This window comes from Balaenoptera physalus, assembly GCF_965194825.1.
Source record: "Balaenoptera physalus genome assembly, chromosome: 4".
Classification (NCBI taxonomy): Eukaryota; Metazoa; Chordata; class Mammalia; order Artiodactyla; family Balaenopteridae; genus Balaenoptera; species Balaenoptera physalus.
The window spans coordinates 124,593,003-124,610,000 of record NC_138891.1 but is presented as its reverse complement, the minus strand read 5'-3'; the positions used below and the strand labels follow the sequence as shown (position 1 = coordinate 124,610,000).

General features: G+C 33.0%; 1 long non-coding RNA gene across 1 annotated transcript in view; it reads left to right on the top strand.

The window, feature by feature from the left end:
- The first annotated feature begins 333 nt into the window (after nt 1–333).
- Nucleotides 334–16,998, top strand: part of LOC309660198 — a 483,439-nt gene continuing 466,774 nt past the window's right edge. Inside the window, exon 1 of the long non-coding RNA XR_014263261.1 lies at nt 334–390. This is a non-coding gene — a long non-coding RNA (uncharacterized lncRNA). The remainder of the gene's footprint in view (nt 391–16,998) is intronic.

Here is a 16,998-nt window from a genome sequence, read left to right as displayed (position 1 = left end):
TTTTCTTTTTTTTTTTTTTTTTTTTAGATTCCATATACATGTGTTAGCATACGGTATTTGTTTTTCTCTTTCTGACTTACTTCACTCTGTATGACAGACTCTAGGTCCATCCAACTCACTATAAATAACTCAATTTTGTTTCTTTTTATGGCTGAGTAATATTCCATTGTATATATGTGATGTGCCACATCTTTATTCATTCATCTGTCAATGGACACTTAGTTTGCTTCCATGTCCTGGCTATTGTAAATAGAGCTGCAATGAACATTTTGGTACATGACTCTTTTTGAATTATGGTTTTCTCAGGGTATATGCGCAGGATTTCTCAGTCATATGGTAGTTCTATTTTTAGTTTTTTAAGGAACCTTCATACTGTTTTCCATAGTGGCTGTATCAATTTACATTCTCACCAACAGTGCAAGAGGGTTCCCTTTTCTCCACACCCTCTCCAGCACTTATTGTTTGTAGATTTTTTGATGATGGCCATTCTGAATGGTGTGAGGTGATACCTCATTGTACTTTTGATTTGCATTTCTCTAATGATTAGTGATGTTGAGCATCCTATCATGTGTTTGTTGGCAATCTGTATATCTTCTTTGGAGAAATGTCTATTTAGGTTTTCTGCCCATTTTTGGATTGGGTTGTTTGTTTTTTGATGTTGAGCTGCATGAGCTGCTTGTAACTTTTGGAGATGAATCCTTTGTCAGTTGCTTCATTTGCAAATATTTTCTCCCATTCTGAGGGTTGTCTTTACATCTTATTTATGGTTTCCTTTGCTGTGCACAAGCTTTTAAGTTTCATTAGGTCCTATTTGGTTATTTTTGTTTTTATTTCCATTTCTCTAGGAGGTGGGTCAAAAAGGATCTTGCTGTAATTTATGTCATAGAGTGTTCTGCCTATGTTTTCCTCTAAGAGTTTGATAGTGTCTGGCCTTACATTTTGCTGTTTAATCCATTTTGAGTTTATTTTTGTGTATGGTGTTAGGGAGTGTTCTAATTTCATTCTTTTACATGTAGCTGTCCAGTCTTCCCAGCACCACTTACTGAAGAGGCTGTCTTTTCTCCATTGTATATTCTTACCTCCTTTATCAAAGACAAGGTGACCATATGTGTGTGGGTTTATCTCTGGGCTTTCTATCCTGTTCCATTGATCTATATTTCTGTTTTTCTGCCAGTACCATACTGTCTTGGTTACTGTAGCTTTGTAGTAGAGTCTGAAGTCTGGGAGTCTGATTCCTCCAGCTCCATTTTTCTTTCTCAAGATTGCTTTGGCTATTCAGGGTCTTTTGTGTTTCCATACAAATTGTGAAATTTTTTGTTCTAGTTCTGTGAAAAATGCCAGTGGTAGTTTGATAGGGATTGCATTGAATCTGTAGATTTCTTTGGGTAGTATAGTCATTTTCACAATGTTGATTCTTCCAATCCAAGAACATGGTATATCTCTCCATCTGTTCATATCATCTTTAATTTCTTTCATCAGTGTCTTATAGTTTTTTGCATACAGGTCTTTTGTCTCCTTAGGTTGGTTTATTCCTAGGTATTTTATTCTTTTTGTTGTGATGGTAAATGGGAGTGTTTCCTTAATTTCTCCTTCAGATTTTTCATCATTAGTGTATAGGAATGCAAGAGATTTCTGTGCATTAATTTTGTATCCTGCTACTTTACCAAACTAATTGATTAGCTCTAGTAGTTTTCTGGTAGCGTCTTTAGGATTCTCTATGTGTAGTATCATGTCAGCTGCAAACAATGACAGCTTTACTTCTTCTTTTCTGATTTGGATTCCTTTTATTTCTTTTTCTTCTCTGATTCCTGTGGCTAAAACTTCCAACACTATGTTGAATAATAGTGGTGAGAGTGGATAATGGTGTCTTGTTCCTGATCTTAGAGGAAATGGTTTCAGTTTTTCACCATTGAGAATGATGTTGGCTGTGGGTTTGTCATGTATGGCCTTTATTATGTTGAGATATGTTCCCTCTATGCCTACTTTCTGGAGGGTTTTTATCATAAACAGGTGTTGAAATTTGTTGAAAGCTTTTTCTGCATCTCTTGAGATGATCATATGGTCTTTCACCTTCAGTTTGTTAATATGGTTTATCACATTGATTTATTTGTATATATTGAAGAATCCTTGCATTCCTGGGATAAACACCACTTGATCATGGCATATGCTCCTTTTAATGTGCTGTTGGATTCTGTTTGCTAGTATTTTGTTGAGGATTTTTGTACCTATGTTCATCAGTGATATTGGCCTGTAGTTTTCTTTCTTTGTGACATCTTTGTCTGGTTTTGGTATCAGGGTGATGGTGGCCTCATAGAATGAGTTTGGGAGTGTTCCTCCCTCTGCCATATTTTGGAAGAGTTTGAGAAGGATAGGCGTTAGCTCTTCTCTAAATGTTTGATAGAATTCACCTGTGAAACCACTTGGTTCTGGTCTTTTGTTTGTTGGAAGGTTTTTAATCACAGTCTCAATTTCAGTGCTTGTGATTGTCTGTTTATATTTTCTGTTTCTTCCTGGTTCAGTCTCAGAAAGTTGTGCTTTTCTAAGATTTGTCCATTTCTCCCAGCTTGTCCATTTTATTCGCATGTAATTGCTTGTAGTAATCTCTCATGATCCTTTGTACTTCTGCAGCATCAGTTGTTACTTCTCCTTTTTTATTCCTAATTCTATTGATTTGAGTGTTCTCCCTTTTTTCTTGATGAGTCTAGCTAATGGTTTATCAATTTTCTTTATCTTCTCAAAGAACCAGCGTTTAGTTTTATTGATCTTTGCTATTGTTTCCTTCCTTTCTTTTTCATTTATTTCTGATCTGATCTTTATGATTTCTTTCCTTCTGCTAACTGGGTTTTTTTTTGTTTTCTTTATATATATATTTTTATTTATACTCTATAACCCATTTTAGTTATATTTTTATCTTAAAAAATAAAAACATTGTACAGAAGCAAAATAATGCATATTTCTGCAGATTTGGAATGGATCTACACTTATGATTCTATGTTTACTAACTTATTTACATTAAACATGTAAACTTGTAAAAAGGTTAATAATATATCAAAATTGTACTTTGATAAAAATGTCTACAAATAGATATTATTCATTATGAAAATAGGTGAAGTGAAAAATATAAGTTTCAAGAGTTTATTGCCATTTATTTACTGTAGAACAAATTTAACTATATAAATAATAAATGTCCATTGAATACTAGTTGTAGAAAGGTTTATAAAGTCTTTTCACGTCAATTTAATCATATAAATGTGTGAAGCCTGACATATGTGATAATTGTGGTAACCTTTCAGGCCTCTCAAGACCTCCTGAGATTGTGAGTAGGAATTAGCTACCCTGGAAATTATATACAGAGGATTTTGTCTCCATATTAATTAACATAATAAAGTATTGAACATAAGCCTTATTTGAATGAATATAGTAATAATGAAATTTCTCCTTTAGTAGATCAAGTGTATATGCATATTAATTAAACACTACATATGAAGTAATGTATTTCTTCAGATCATTATCAATGCCAATATGCATTTTAAATTATCCAATAAATATTAGATTTTTAATAAATATATCATAGAATAAATCAGAACTCCAAAATGTATCCAACTCATCTTAATCCATTAAATCCATTGCATATAGAAGCAATTGTTTAGATATGTATATTTTTGTGTTTCAGTTGGTTTCCATTTAATCATATCATTAAGGAGTTCTTCTTGCGCTCCTTTTCATTATAAAGCATGGAACAAAATTCTAATAATTATCCATTTATTCTATTTGATGTACAAGGTTCTCAGATTTTACAGTTTTCTATAGCTCTCCTAGAAGTCATGGGAAGAAGGCCATAGCTCAAGCTGGTACACAAAATTTGAATTTTTGTGTCTGCAAGAGTAGATGAAAGCAGAAAGAAACAGAGAAAATAATAGTTCCTATTCATACTTACATCAGAAAAGTTTTATTTATTAAATCTGATTTTGTACTAGCTAACATACATTATATATGTATATTCACTTATTTCCTTAGTAACACGAATTATACTTAATGAGATTAAACCCTCCTTCTCTCCATCTCTCTTCTTTCTTTTTCCTTTCTTTGTTCCTTCCTTCCTTCTTTCATTCCTTCCCTCTTTTTCCCCTTCCTTGTTTCCTTCGTTCTTTCCTGTAAGAAGACTTAACGTGCGATCTACGCTCTTAATTTTTAAGTACATAGTGAAGCCTTATTAACCAGAGGCTATAATATTATACAGCAGATCTCTAGAAATTATTTGCTATAGACTAATGTTTGTATCCACCCAAAATTCATAAATTGAAGTCTTAATCCCCTCCATATGATGGTATTTGGAGATAGGGCTTTTTGCAGCTAATTAGATCATGAGGGTGGAGCCGTCATATACTGGATAAGTGCCCTAACCATAACAGAAGTGAGAGAGATTATCTCTCTCCACCATGTGAGGACATAGCAAAAAGGCAGCATTCTGCAAGCCAGGATGAGACCTCTCATCAGACACTGATTGGCCAACACCATGATCTTTGACTTACCAGGCTTCAGAACTCTGAGGAAAAAATTTCTGTGGTTTAAGCCACCTAGTCTATAGTATTTTGTTGCAGCAGCCAGAGCCGACCAAGACACTATTTTCTTGTATAACTGAAACTTTATACCTATTGAACAGCAAGTCCACGTTTCCCTCTCCTCCAGCCCCTGACAATCACCATTCTATTTTGTTTTTTCATTTATCTCATCAGTGCTTTATTAAATGTTTATATTTTAGTTGAAATATCTTGCTAATTTTACCTCTATGTAGTTCATGTTTTTGGTTGCAATCATAAATAATATATACTTTTACATTTTTAAATGTTCAATTCTTTTCTACTGAAATATAGAAATATAAGTGATATGAATTATTGACCTTGTATTTTGCAAAACACTAAATTTATTACTTCTGGTAGTGTTTCTGTAGCTTTATTGGATTTTTTAAAATGTAAATAATCCCGCTCTCTGCAAATGAAGGCAGTTTTGTTTCTTTCTTTTCAATCTCTTTCTCTTTTACTTCTTTTTCTTGCTTCATGGTACTGGCTGGGGCATCCAGTACAATGCTGAACAGAACGGACCTTCTGGTCATCTTCCCAGTGGTAGGGGAAAGTGATCTGTCACTCGTGATTAATGATAATTTGTGCTCATATACGTCTGCTGGCAATGTATGTTCTCCATTTTATCTGTTTGAAAAGTTTTTACTGCTTATATTTTTGAAAGATATTTGTCTGGGTACAGAGTTAGACGTTGACAGTGGTTTTCTCTGGCATTATAAAAGGATCTCATTGCATTCTATTTTTGCCCACATCATTTCAGATACGAAGCATGCTTTCATTCTTATATTTATTTCTCTGTACCTAATGCATTTTTCACCTCTGGCTGTTTTAAGCTTTTCTTTTTAGTATTGGCTTTCAGTAATTTGATTTTGTATGCTTTGGTGTGGTGTTCTATATGTTTATCTTGGTCTGGGTTTGTTGAGATTCTTGGCTCTCTGAATTTAGACTTTTCATCAAATTTGAAAAATGTTCAGTGATTTTTACTTCACTATTTTGTGTACCCGCTTCTCTTATATTCAAGTAATGTATATATTTGATTGCTTGATATTGTCCCACTTGTTAAAGTGGGTGTGGTTAATTTTTCAGCCTTTTTTCCTGTCTTTCTCTTGTGCTTCATTTTATATATTTTATGTATTCTATAAATATATAATAAAATATATAAAAATTCTATATATTTTGTTTTCTTCAATAGTTCCTGAAGTGCTCTTAAATTTCAGGTGTACTATTTACTTCCAGAATTTATATTTGGAGCTTTTTTATATCCTTCTTTTCTCTTTTTGTTACATTTATGTATTATTTTACATATTGAGTAAATATGTATGAGTATATGTAGCATTTATATATACATGTATATATATATATATATATATATATATATATATATATATATTCAATAGCTGTTTTAACATACTTGTTTGCTTTCTTTACCATTTCTGTTTATGTTCCTATCGACTTCTTTTCTCCTGATTATGTGTCATAGTTTTCTGCTTGTTTATTTGTTTTGGGTATCAGATGTTGTGAATTGTAGTGTTTAGTGTTGGGCTTTGTCATATTCTTTTAAAGAATATTGAAATTTATTCTCATAAATTAGAATAAATCAGTTTGAAGATCAGTTTGAACCTTTAAATGTTTATTTGTAAGCTCTCTTAGAATAGGTGTAGGACAGCTTTTGCTCTCAAATTACTTAACCACACTTCTTAGGCATGGCTGTTTGGGAATCTCTGATAAATGCTCTATGTATTTAAAAGGGCTCTTTCCTTACTGACTATCTTTTTTGTGACCTCTTGGAATTTTTTGACTTGAAGCTCCCTAGTAATTTTTCTTCCGCTGGAAGATGTTCTTTCCAGGCCTCACAGTGCATACTCAGATAGGTAGTCAACTAAAAACTCCAAGAGGATTCATTCATATTTCCAGAATTCCTCCCTGGGAATTGCTTCAACCAAGTCGCTCTACTCCATAAATTATAGTTCCATTAGCTTTTTCAACTCTGATATCTGTTTCATCAATTGAGTGAAATTGCTGGGCCCTGTTCTGCTGTCTCCCTTCCTGAACTGGAGTCCATATATTACATACAACCACAAGGCCTGGGTGATGGTAGGAGTCACCTGATTTGTTCTCTTTTTCTGCTGCCTTTTGTTCCAGATCAAAAACATGTTTTCTGTATTTTGTCTATTTTACTACTTGTTTATTTTGTGTGGGTAACATTAGGACAGTGTTACTCTCTCATGCATAAAAGCAGTGCCAGGAAGCAATGTTCCATGACTAGTTTTACGTTTCTTCATGGTCTGAACTTTCTAAGCAAAAATCTCTGACAACCAAGAGATGAGTGAGTAACTTGGAAGTTAGAGATTATGTCCTTCTCTCTAGTGGTTTACAGTTTTATCTCCCCTGGAGCCACAGGTTTACATTCCAAACGGTAATGAATTTAGAGATTTTCACCTCTTAGCCACTGAAAGGATTTTTATCTTAGTAAGATAAGGTCTCTTTCCTCCTGAGGGGAAGAGGGAAGTTGTGCAAGCCTACCCTAGGTAAGCTTTGAGATTCGTGATTACAGAGTTTCTCTACCATGAGGCAAACCCACATTTTGCATGTACCAGTGACATTTGACTCAGTGTGTTCTCCAAGGAGGAAACTGGAGCATGTGAAACTGTCACTAAGATCTGATGCAAGTAAACAATTGACATGCTTTTGATCCAGAGACCTCATGTTTACTGTCAGGATAAAATAAATAAATAAAATATTTAACACGTCAAGCAAATGTCACAGTAATGTTTTATTAAATGATGCCCTCATCTTCAAACTATAGTTTTGATAAAGGTAATATAGTTAAGAGAGCATCGTTAAGGAAATACAGTTGGCCATATTTAAAGGAGAAATTGCACGGTTGAAGATCAGATACAATACCAAAGATTTCATAATATATTTCAAGGTGGTCATTGCTACAATTTATAATCCATCTATCTTTATGTTATAGCAATTACTAATTTATTTTCTTTTATTTTTTTAATAGATCTTTATTGGAGTGTAATTGCTTCTTACTTTAAGATTCATGTGATTTTTCAAAAACCTTTACAGTCCAATATTAATTATTAAATAAATTCTGTGATCATGGATTATATATGAACAGTACACAGTCATTAGCAAATGAAATAGATTTTTTAAATTTATATTTTTGAATAAACTTTATAATTTCTTGAATTACTATCTCTTTGTGACATATGTGAAAGAATGTTTAAATTTTTTTAAAAATGATGCATTATTTTTGAAATAGGCTTTGCTGCCCCAGGAAGGATACTTTCCACTCTAGCTTTATTCAGGTATAATTGGTATAAAATCAACTGCACATAATTAATATACACAATTTGGTGATTTTGGAAATATGTATCCACATGTTATCATCGCCACAATCTAGGTAATAAACATATTTGTCACCTCCAAAAGTTCCCCTTTGTCCTTTTGTGTTTGGTTTTCTTTTCTCCATCCCACTCCCAACAAAGATATTTTGAATATAACAAGTAGCTATGACTTGCACATATAGTAACAATATAAGAAATATTTCCCAAAATAAGTGCTCTAGAGGTGACATTGGATCTTAGCATGGCTGTGATTGATGAAGTTGCTAAAAGCTGTTTCTTATGAGGTTTTTGCCCAATGCTGATTTTTTTAATACAGACACTCTTTTATGTGTAAGGGCCCTGGTTAATTAGAAGTCTTTTCTTATATAAATGAGAGTTTCGTTCTGTAATATTTTAACACTCACAAATATTTTAAAGAAGAATTTATGATATGATATCCCCCAGTAAAAAATGATTTTTGTAAAACCACAAAGAAGTATAAGTACTGTTTAAACCCCAATTGTTTGGAAGGTAAGATAATTTGTATATTTCTACCTTATTAAGATGTTTACCTTCTGGTAGTTAGTTTAAAACTCAAATAACCTATTACATCCTTGCCAAAAAAAAAATCACAGCTCCACCCCCTCCTGTATCACTGTCAAATGCTAAATTGTGAAGGGACAAGAAACCTTTAAATATGACCATCCTGCCTCTCACAGAAGTTTTGCATATCAAAAAAAATTATAATTCATTTATTCATTGAACGAGAAAAATCCTAATATTTTCTAAGTCTCTAACACTAGAACATGCCACAATTTTTTATTTGTGCTTGAATTATCCACACTGATGTTACTCTGAGATTGGTGCCCTTGCTATAGTGATGAATTACCAGAATGGTCGTGACCAGGCATCCTGATCTCCATGGGTAAAACAGTCACAATGCGTCTTCAAGGACATCACTGATTTTCAGGAATGAATGTCACCTGCAGCCTCACCAGTTCTCTTTCCTGAGCAACCTAACCTTTCGATATCTAATAGTCTGCTTTCTATCACTGACAGTTTTCTTATAGCTTTCATTCATTTAAAGTTTCCTCAAGCTCTTTAAGTGTCTGTTTTTCAAAGGCATCTGATCACCCCCTTTAAGACTTCAATCTTTTTCTGTCACATCTTGTCTTATTGCTAGAAGCCTTGAGGTTGTCAGTGATTCATAGTCAAATATATAAGGGAACAAGATGAGTATTGTATGGCAAAAGTCATTTGATGATACTTGTTCTTGTTGTATAAATTCATTCGATGTTATATCTTACTAAAATCTAAAGGAAAAACCTGAAGTATCATATAATTTAACAATGGAGTAAGAATTATATTGATACTTAAATATTCATTTAACTACTCTTAGCTCATTTTATATGAGTTCACCAAATAAGTAATTTTTTAACAGCCTTGGGCTTTCTATCATAAAGTGGGATTATTTATAATAAAATTCTACTGAAGAACAGATTATTCTATGGCCATAATTTATCTATTTTTCATGACAGCTGTGAAAATTTAAATAAAATAGTTCATTATTTCTCTCTCTCTCCCTCTTTCGTTCTCAAAATAACTTCTAATAACTCAGCAGTAGATCAGGTTGCTCTAGTTGTTCAATCAGCACAGAAACAACCTGATTTACTGTTTCATTAGCCATTTATTTCAGTTCATTCTTTTAAATTCCTCCATACCCCCAAATTTCCAATGCAAAATAAAAATGACAAAGGAATTGTTTTGACTATTTAGATAAAGACCTTATTATATCTGCTTGCTGTAATTTCCAAGGGTATGATGTAGTAGCCTATATTTTATGACTAATCTTGTTGCTCATAAAATATATGCATACAATATATTTTTCTTGCAACTGATCACAAAATATTAGATAAAATATCTGCTCTAATCAAATATGTATTCCAGGAGAGTAGCAAAAGGAAAAGTGTGTATACCGCTTTTTTTGCAAAAGTTTGAAGAGAAGCATAACCATCGTAAATGAAGGAAGTGGTGAAAGGTGTCCTGCAGAAATTAAAAAAGAGCAAATATAGAGTATGAGACATATGCATATGTGGATTAAACATTCCCAGGCTCTTTTCTTTACCACTTTGCAATAGAGACTATTGCAAAGATTTTCAAGGTGTTCCATGCTCCCATATGTTCACAAGAAGTTATTCTAGTTCCATAATGATATCAGGGTACATATATAGCCTAAATATAAAGATAATTTTATAAGTAGAGGGACAAAGAAGAATCTCATATGTCATTCTACCTTACTGAAAGATTAGAGATACTGATGATCTAAGAATATTTAGAATATTTTGATTTGTCTTGCTACTGTAAAACTCACTCCAGTCTTTTGTTAGAACAGCATGTGCAGAGAGTAACATATATGTGAAGGAAGCATTGACAGCATTTAGAAAAATGTTTAATAATATGTTGAGCATATTATCTTATAGCTAGATAATTTTTTATATATAGATTTCTGGCACAAAAACATTTCGTGCATACAAAGTTAAATTAAGGCACTTCCACATATTAGGATAGAGAAAGGCTTAAGAGATAATTGTTTATTCATAACAAAGGGGAAATAATGGATAAGTTCCTTTCTAAGAAAGAGGGGACCCAAGGTTGTGCTCAGCTCTAAGGTCATGATGAAGGAACAAACTGCCATTAAAGAGAATAAGAAGAAAACAGTTGGATTGTTAATGAATTTTAATCTTTAACTTTGGATTGGTGTGGAAGAGAATACAGTTGTTGCTCCATATCCATGGGTGATTAGTTTCAGAATCCCCTGTGGGTATCAAAACCTATGGATGCTCAAGTCCCTTATATAAAATGACATAATATTTGCATGTAATCTATGTACATCCTCCCATATACTTTAAATCATCTTACCTATAATATCTAATATAACATAATTGTTATATAAATAGTTGCTGGCATGCAGGTAATTCAAGTTTTGCTTTTTGGAACTTTCTGAAAAAAAATTTTTTGTCGGGGGGAACACTTCTGGTTTGTGGTTGGTTTTATCCTAGGATGTGGAACCTGCTGATACAGAGGGCCAACTGTAATTCCAATGTCCCCAGTCATGGCGCCATTCCTATCCCATGGGGCCTTTATTAGGTACATATAAACAGCATATTGAAGGCTCTAGGCAGGTGAAGAAGATGAGAGAAATTTCCTGAGATATAGGTAGCCTTCAGCAATGACAAGGCTGCTGCAGAGAAAAAGAGCTCAGAAATATCACCATTTGGTGCATGTTTTTTTGTTAGTATACTATGATACCCCACTGAAGACTGGGCATAAGGCAGTAGGATAAAGAGATAATTTGAACTTGGGAAAATGGAAGGTGAAGAAGGAAAGAAGAGTGAACACCACAGTAAAAACAAAATCTCATAGGTTTGCTGTAAACCGAACATCTCCTACAGATTAAAAAGCTGGTATTTGGATTGTAAAACATACAGACATCTACAAAGTCAATTAGTAAGTTTAGATGCCAAGCCTTACTAAAAAGAAAGCCTTAACCTGACTTGAAAATATTTGAAGCCAGTGGTAAATTGAACTTAAATAAAGCTGCAGTGTAGTCCAGCTCTAGCTCAAAAATAGATAAACAGCATAGCTTTCTACCCCTGTAGTACACACAAACTAAAAACAGAAGTAACTGTGTAGGCTTTTCATAAAAAAGCAGGAAAATGTGGGCAAAATTCAAGAGGTAAAGCCATTAACAGACACTGACCTACAGTTAAAGATTTCCTCAAGATAATTGTGACAATTCAGACAGTGTAACATAAGTAAAATTAGAGCCCCATAAGGAGTGAAGATAGAGAACATAGCAGAAGAGTTATTTGAGGGAATAATTCCTAAAAATTATCAAAGTTAGTGAAAGACAATAATACATATCCAAGAAGCTCAGCAAAACACAAAGCTTTGGGTAAATAATAATGATAAACGCAAACACCTAGAAAAAATAGAATAATAAAAAGTGGAAAAGACTTTGTAATATCCTACTTACTATCCTAACTCAAAGAAGACATAAAAGGAGAAAAAGAGGAAAAAAGAATAGATATAATAAATAGAAAACCAACAAAAAACATGGTTGACTTAAATTGTACCATGCCAATAATTATATTAATGTAAAGAAATTTAAAATTTTGCTTAATTTTTAATTAAGTATCAATGTTATATACAAATATACATTGTTTAAAAAAGCACAATTTAAATAAAGTTTGAAACAGAGAAAGGGTGAAAATAAAAAATAAAAGTTGAATGAGATAAAAGGAAAACAGCTTAAGAAAGGTATATTAATATATTAAAATATTAAGCTATATTAAGATCAGACAAAGTAAACCTCAAGAGTAGGAGTATTACCAGAGTTATTTTTGTGTGTTTACATTTAATAAAAATAGAAAACTGGATAATCTCCCACTTAAACATAGATGCAAAAGTCTTAAGAAATACTGATAGAACTAAAGGGAGAAATATAGATAAATCCAATCATATTTGGATATGTTAACATGAGACTATCAGTAATTGATAGGGCAAGAAGATATCAGTACAAAATTTAGAATATCTAAATAACACTACAACTCAGCCTGTCCTAAATGTTTCACATTTACATGGGATATTCACCAATATTGGCAATGTAGTCCACATTATGAGTAATAAAATTGCTCAGTAAATTTCACAGGATTGAAATCATGTGTAGTTTGTTCTCCTACTCTAATAGAATTAACATATCAATTACACTAAGTTATCTGAAAATTCTCCATACTTAGAAATTAAGCAACACACTGCTAATACATTTTCATGGAAGTAAAGAAGAAAACTCAAAGAAAATTGGAAAATATTACAATGAAGTTAAAGATAACAATATATCAAAATTTAAAGATGCTGCCAAAGCAATGTTTATGTGGATATTTAGATCTTTAAATAACTATAATACAAAAGAAGAAATATTTATCAATAATCTTTCACATTAAGAAACTAAAAAAAGTAATCCCAGAGAAGATAGGAAATAGTAAAACTAAAAGTAGAAAACAATAAGAGAGAAAGCAAATAGAAAAAAATTAACAAAAATTAAAAGTTCTGGGCTTCCCTGGTGGCGCAGTGGTTGAGAATCTGCCTGCCAATGCAGGGGACATGGGTTCGAGCCCTGGTCTGGGAAGATCCCACGTGCCGCGGAGCAGCTGGGCCCGTGAGCCACAATTACTGAGCCTGCGCGTCTGGAGCCTGTGCTCCGCAACAAGAGAGGCCGCGATAGTGAGAGGCCCACGCACGGCGATGAAGAGTGGCCCCCGCTTGCCACAACTAGAGAAAGCCCTCGCACAGAAAAGAAGACCCAACACAGCCATAAATAAATAAATAAATACTTTAAAAAAAAAATTAAAAATTCTCTCTTTAGAATACAGATATTTAAAAAAACACAGAAAATTCTAAATAGCAATATCAGTATGTGAAAAGACACAGAAATAATAATAAAATAATATTAGAAGCTACTTAATGGCAGTAATTTTAACATAATAGGATCAAAAAAGCTTTGTAATATACTACTTAAACTAGCAGAAGAAAAATTAGAAAATTTGAATAGTTTTCTATTACAAAATGAATTTGTAATTCAAAACAACCTTTTTTCAAAGAAATACTCAGGCCCAGCTTGCTTCACTGCTAAATTCTGTCAAACATAATAGGAAGAAATAGTAGAATAATACACAGTCTCAGGAAACCAATAATGAGGATAATTCCCAACTCATTTTATGAAGCCAGAAAAACTCCAATGGTAAAACCTTATAAAGACATTACCAAATAAACAAAAACTGAACACTACTGTACTTGAACATAAGTGTAAAAATCTTCAAATAAATATTGGGACATTCATTCAAAAATGTATAACAAATTATAATACTTCATGACTAAGTGAAGCTTATTTAAGGAATGCAACCTTGGTTTAAAATTAGAAAATCAAACAATAGTATTCACCACATTAAAAGCACAAAGAGGAACACTCATACATTATCTCAATATAGGCAGAAGATAAAAATAATTAAGTATTCATGATTTTTTAAAAGAAGTCTCAGAAAACTAAGAATATAAATCATACTAATAGTTTTCCAGGGCTGCTATAACAAAATTACCACAAACTAAGACACTTAGAACAACAGAAATTTACTGCCTCCCAGTTCTGTTGGCCAGAAATCTGGTATCAAAATATCAACTGAGCCATGTTCCCTCTGAAGGTGCCAGGGGAAGATCTGTTCCAGGTCTCTCATTTAGCTTCTGGTGGTTCTTTGGCTTATGGTAGCGTAACTCCAGTCTTCATAACGTGTTTTCCCTACCTATCTCCAAATTTCCCTTTTTGTAAAGACATGAGTTATATTGGATTAGGGGCCACCCTATTCCAGTATCACCTCATCTTAACAACTAATTATATCTTCAATGATCTTATCCCCCAAGTAAGGTCACATTCTGAGGTACTGGGATTTAGGACTTAAACATATGTATTTGGGGGGATATAATTCAATCCATAACAGAAGTGAATTTCATCATTTTGGTAAATAGTACTAATAAAATTGCCATTTATATTATAGTTAATATTTGAAATATTAAATACCCTGTTCTTATGAATGGAAAAAAGCAAAAATAACCATCATCACCATTTCTATTCAATATAGTACTGTAAATCCGAACCAGTAAAGTAAGTCAAGAAAAAAATGTCGTAACACTGGAAAATAAGAAGTTAATATCTTCATTCATTCACAGATAAAATTATTTATTTATAAGTTGCTAAGGAATCCTCAAAAACAAGTAGAATTACAAGGATAACATAGCAAGGTCACAAAGTAAGACAGCCCTCTGGCTGTTTATTATTCCTCAGATGAGCAAACTGAGAGTTAGAAAGATGATGTTTAGTACTAATATAACACATTCTCTAAAGGGACACAAAATAAACTAGACTTAATACACAAGGTAGAACATAGCATAATGTCAGATCCCCAGAGATGTGGTTCAAATACAGATTCTCTAATTCACACTAAGGAGATGGGGTCCCTACGGAAGTATGTGTTGCTTTACATACAAGAGATTAGTGTTATTTTTTATTAATCATTTTGCAAAATGCCATAGATAATTCAGTACCTTGATCATGAGGTATAATACACTTATCTACAAACGGGGAAAAAAACAGGGAACTGAGAACGGGGTGGTTGGATCAATATTTCATTATTATTTTCAACCACATTGAAGAGGTTCAGTCAGCTACATTAGAACTGTGGTTTGCTGACATCTTCCTGGGTGATCTTCTTTATTATTATTCACGTTCTATTGTAGCATAAAGGAGTAACTCAGGGTGAATAGTCAGACAAAAACTAAGTACAGGGACCATTACTCTGGCTTGTTTTTCCCCACAGAACTTGGAAAATGGTGAAAAAATCCTAATGGCATCAGAGTAATTATTTACATGGTGAGGGAGATTATTGGACAATATTAATTATAAGAAATTATAACAGGAGGAAATTTATTATAAGAAAATTTCCATAATCTTTATATAAGCTAACATCTTATAAAATCACAAAATTTTATTTTGGTTAATAAAAATGCACAATATTGTTTTAGCTAAACTATTTCATATATGTTTTTAATGTTTTACATGCTTCTCTGATTCTTCCCCATTACAGAAATATTCACAATGTCTCAGACAATTTTAAGGTATTAAATAAGCCTACACTTATGTCATTAAGTGAATTTCTTACAAAACTTCAACACACCATGTGATCTCTACCATTTCCAAGCTACCATGAGTTCCTGTAACTGCAATGCTCTTCTCTAAATCTCCATATTGTTTCATGGACTGATCTCTGCATCAAATGCTCTCTTTTCCTATCATTTTCCTCAAAAAGTCCTGCTCATCCTACAAAACAGCTTAAATGGAAATTTTACTCTTTGAAACTTTGAGGCTATTACTAACCTTGTTATTACCTTCTCTAACCTCTGCTTGAAGTGTCAGTATATTTAACACTACCTAACTGTAATGCAGATTAGACAAGTAATTTCCTGGTAGCTAGAGGTTTTTTTGTCTATGAGGATTGTAATTTTGAGTGGGGAGTAAAACTAGCATACGTGAACAGATTTTTAGGTAAATATTTTAATAGGTAGCATATGGTGTGGCATTTTACACAGCATATATACAACAATTGTGATCTGGGTGATTATATGAATGATAATAATAGAAGCAAAAAGATATATTTGTTTCTCAATACCTCAATCACAAAACTAAAAAAACTTACAAGCTCAAATCCTTTTATCCTTCTTTCCAGTGCTTATTAAAGTATCTCTCATATACCCATGAAATTAGTGTGCTTGGCATCTTCTCTGCCACTTTCACTTTCCATAATGTCACTAGACCTTGTATTCAAATTCCAGCCATTGTTACGATTTTACCATCATTTTCCTGTGGTTGTCTCCTATAACTGATATTAACCATGTAGTTGCTTCTCAATATTTTGAGCCACCTGGCTGAAGGAGAAAACTATCAGTCACCCCAATTTGTGTTACATCATGCCTCTCTATTCATCCTTTTGGGCTGCTCTAACAAACTACCACAGACTGAGTAGCTATAAACGACAAACTTATTTCTCACAGTTCTAGAGGCTAGAAGTCTGAGATGAGGGTGCAGGCATGGTCTGGTGAGGGTTCTCTTCTGGGTCACAGACTTCTTATGTCCTCATGTGGTGGATGGAGCTAGGGATCTTTCTGGAGTCTCTTTTATAAGGGAATAATCCTATAACACTCTCATGACATAAGCATCTCCCAAATGTTCTATCTACTAATATCATCATTTGGGGGGGGGATTAAGATTTCAACATATGAATTTTGGGGAGGCATAAACATTGAGACCATAGCAATGCCAAAGGCTGGAACTAATTTGCTTATTCCAAGCACTGCCATTTATTCCGAAGTATTTTTATTAAAGCATAGTGGTTAAAGGTGTAGGCTTTGTAGTCAGACTACAGAAATCCTTGGCTCTGGCACTTGATTCTGAATCACAACTACTAACACTTCTGAAG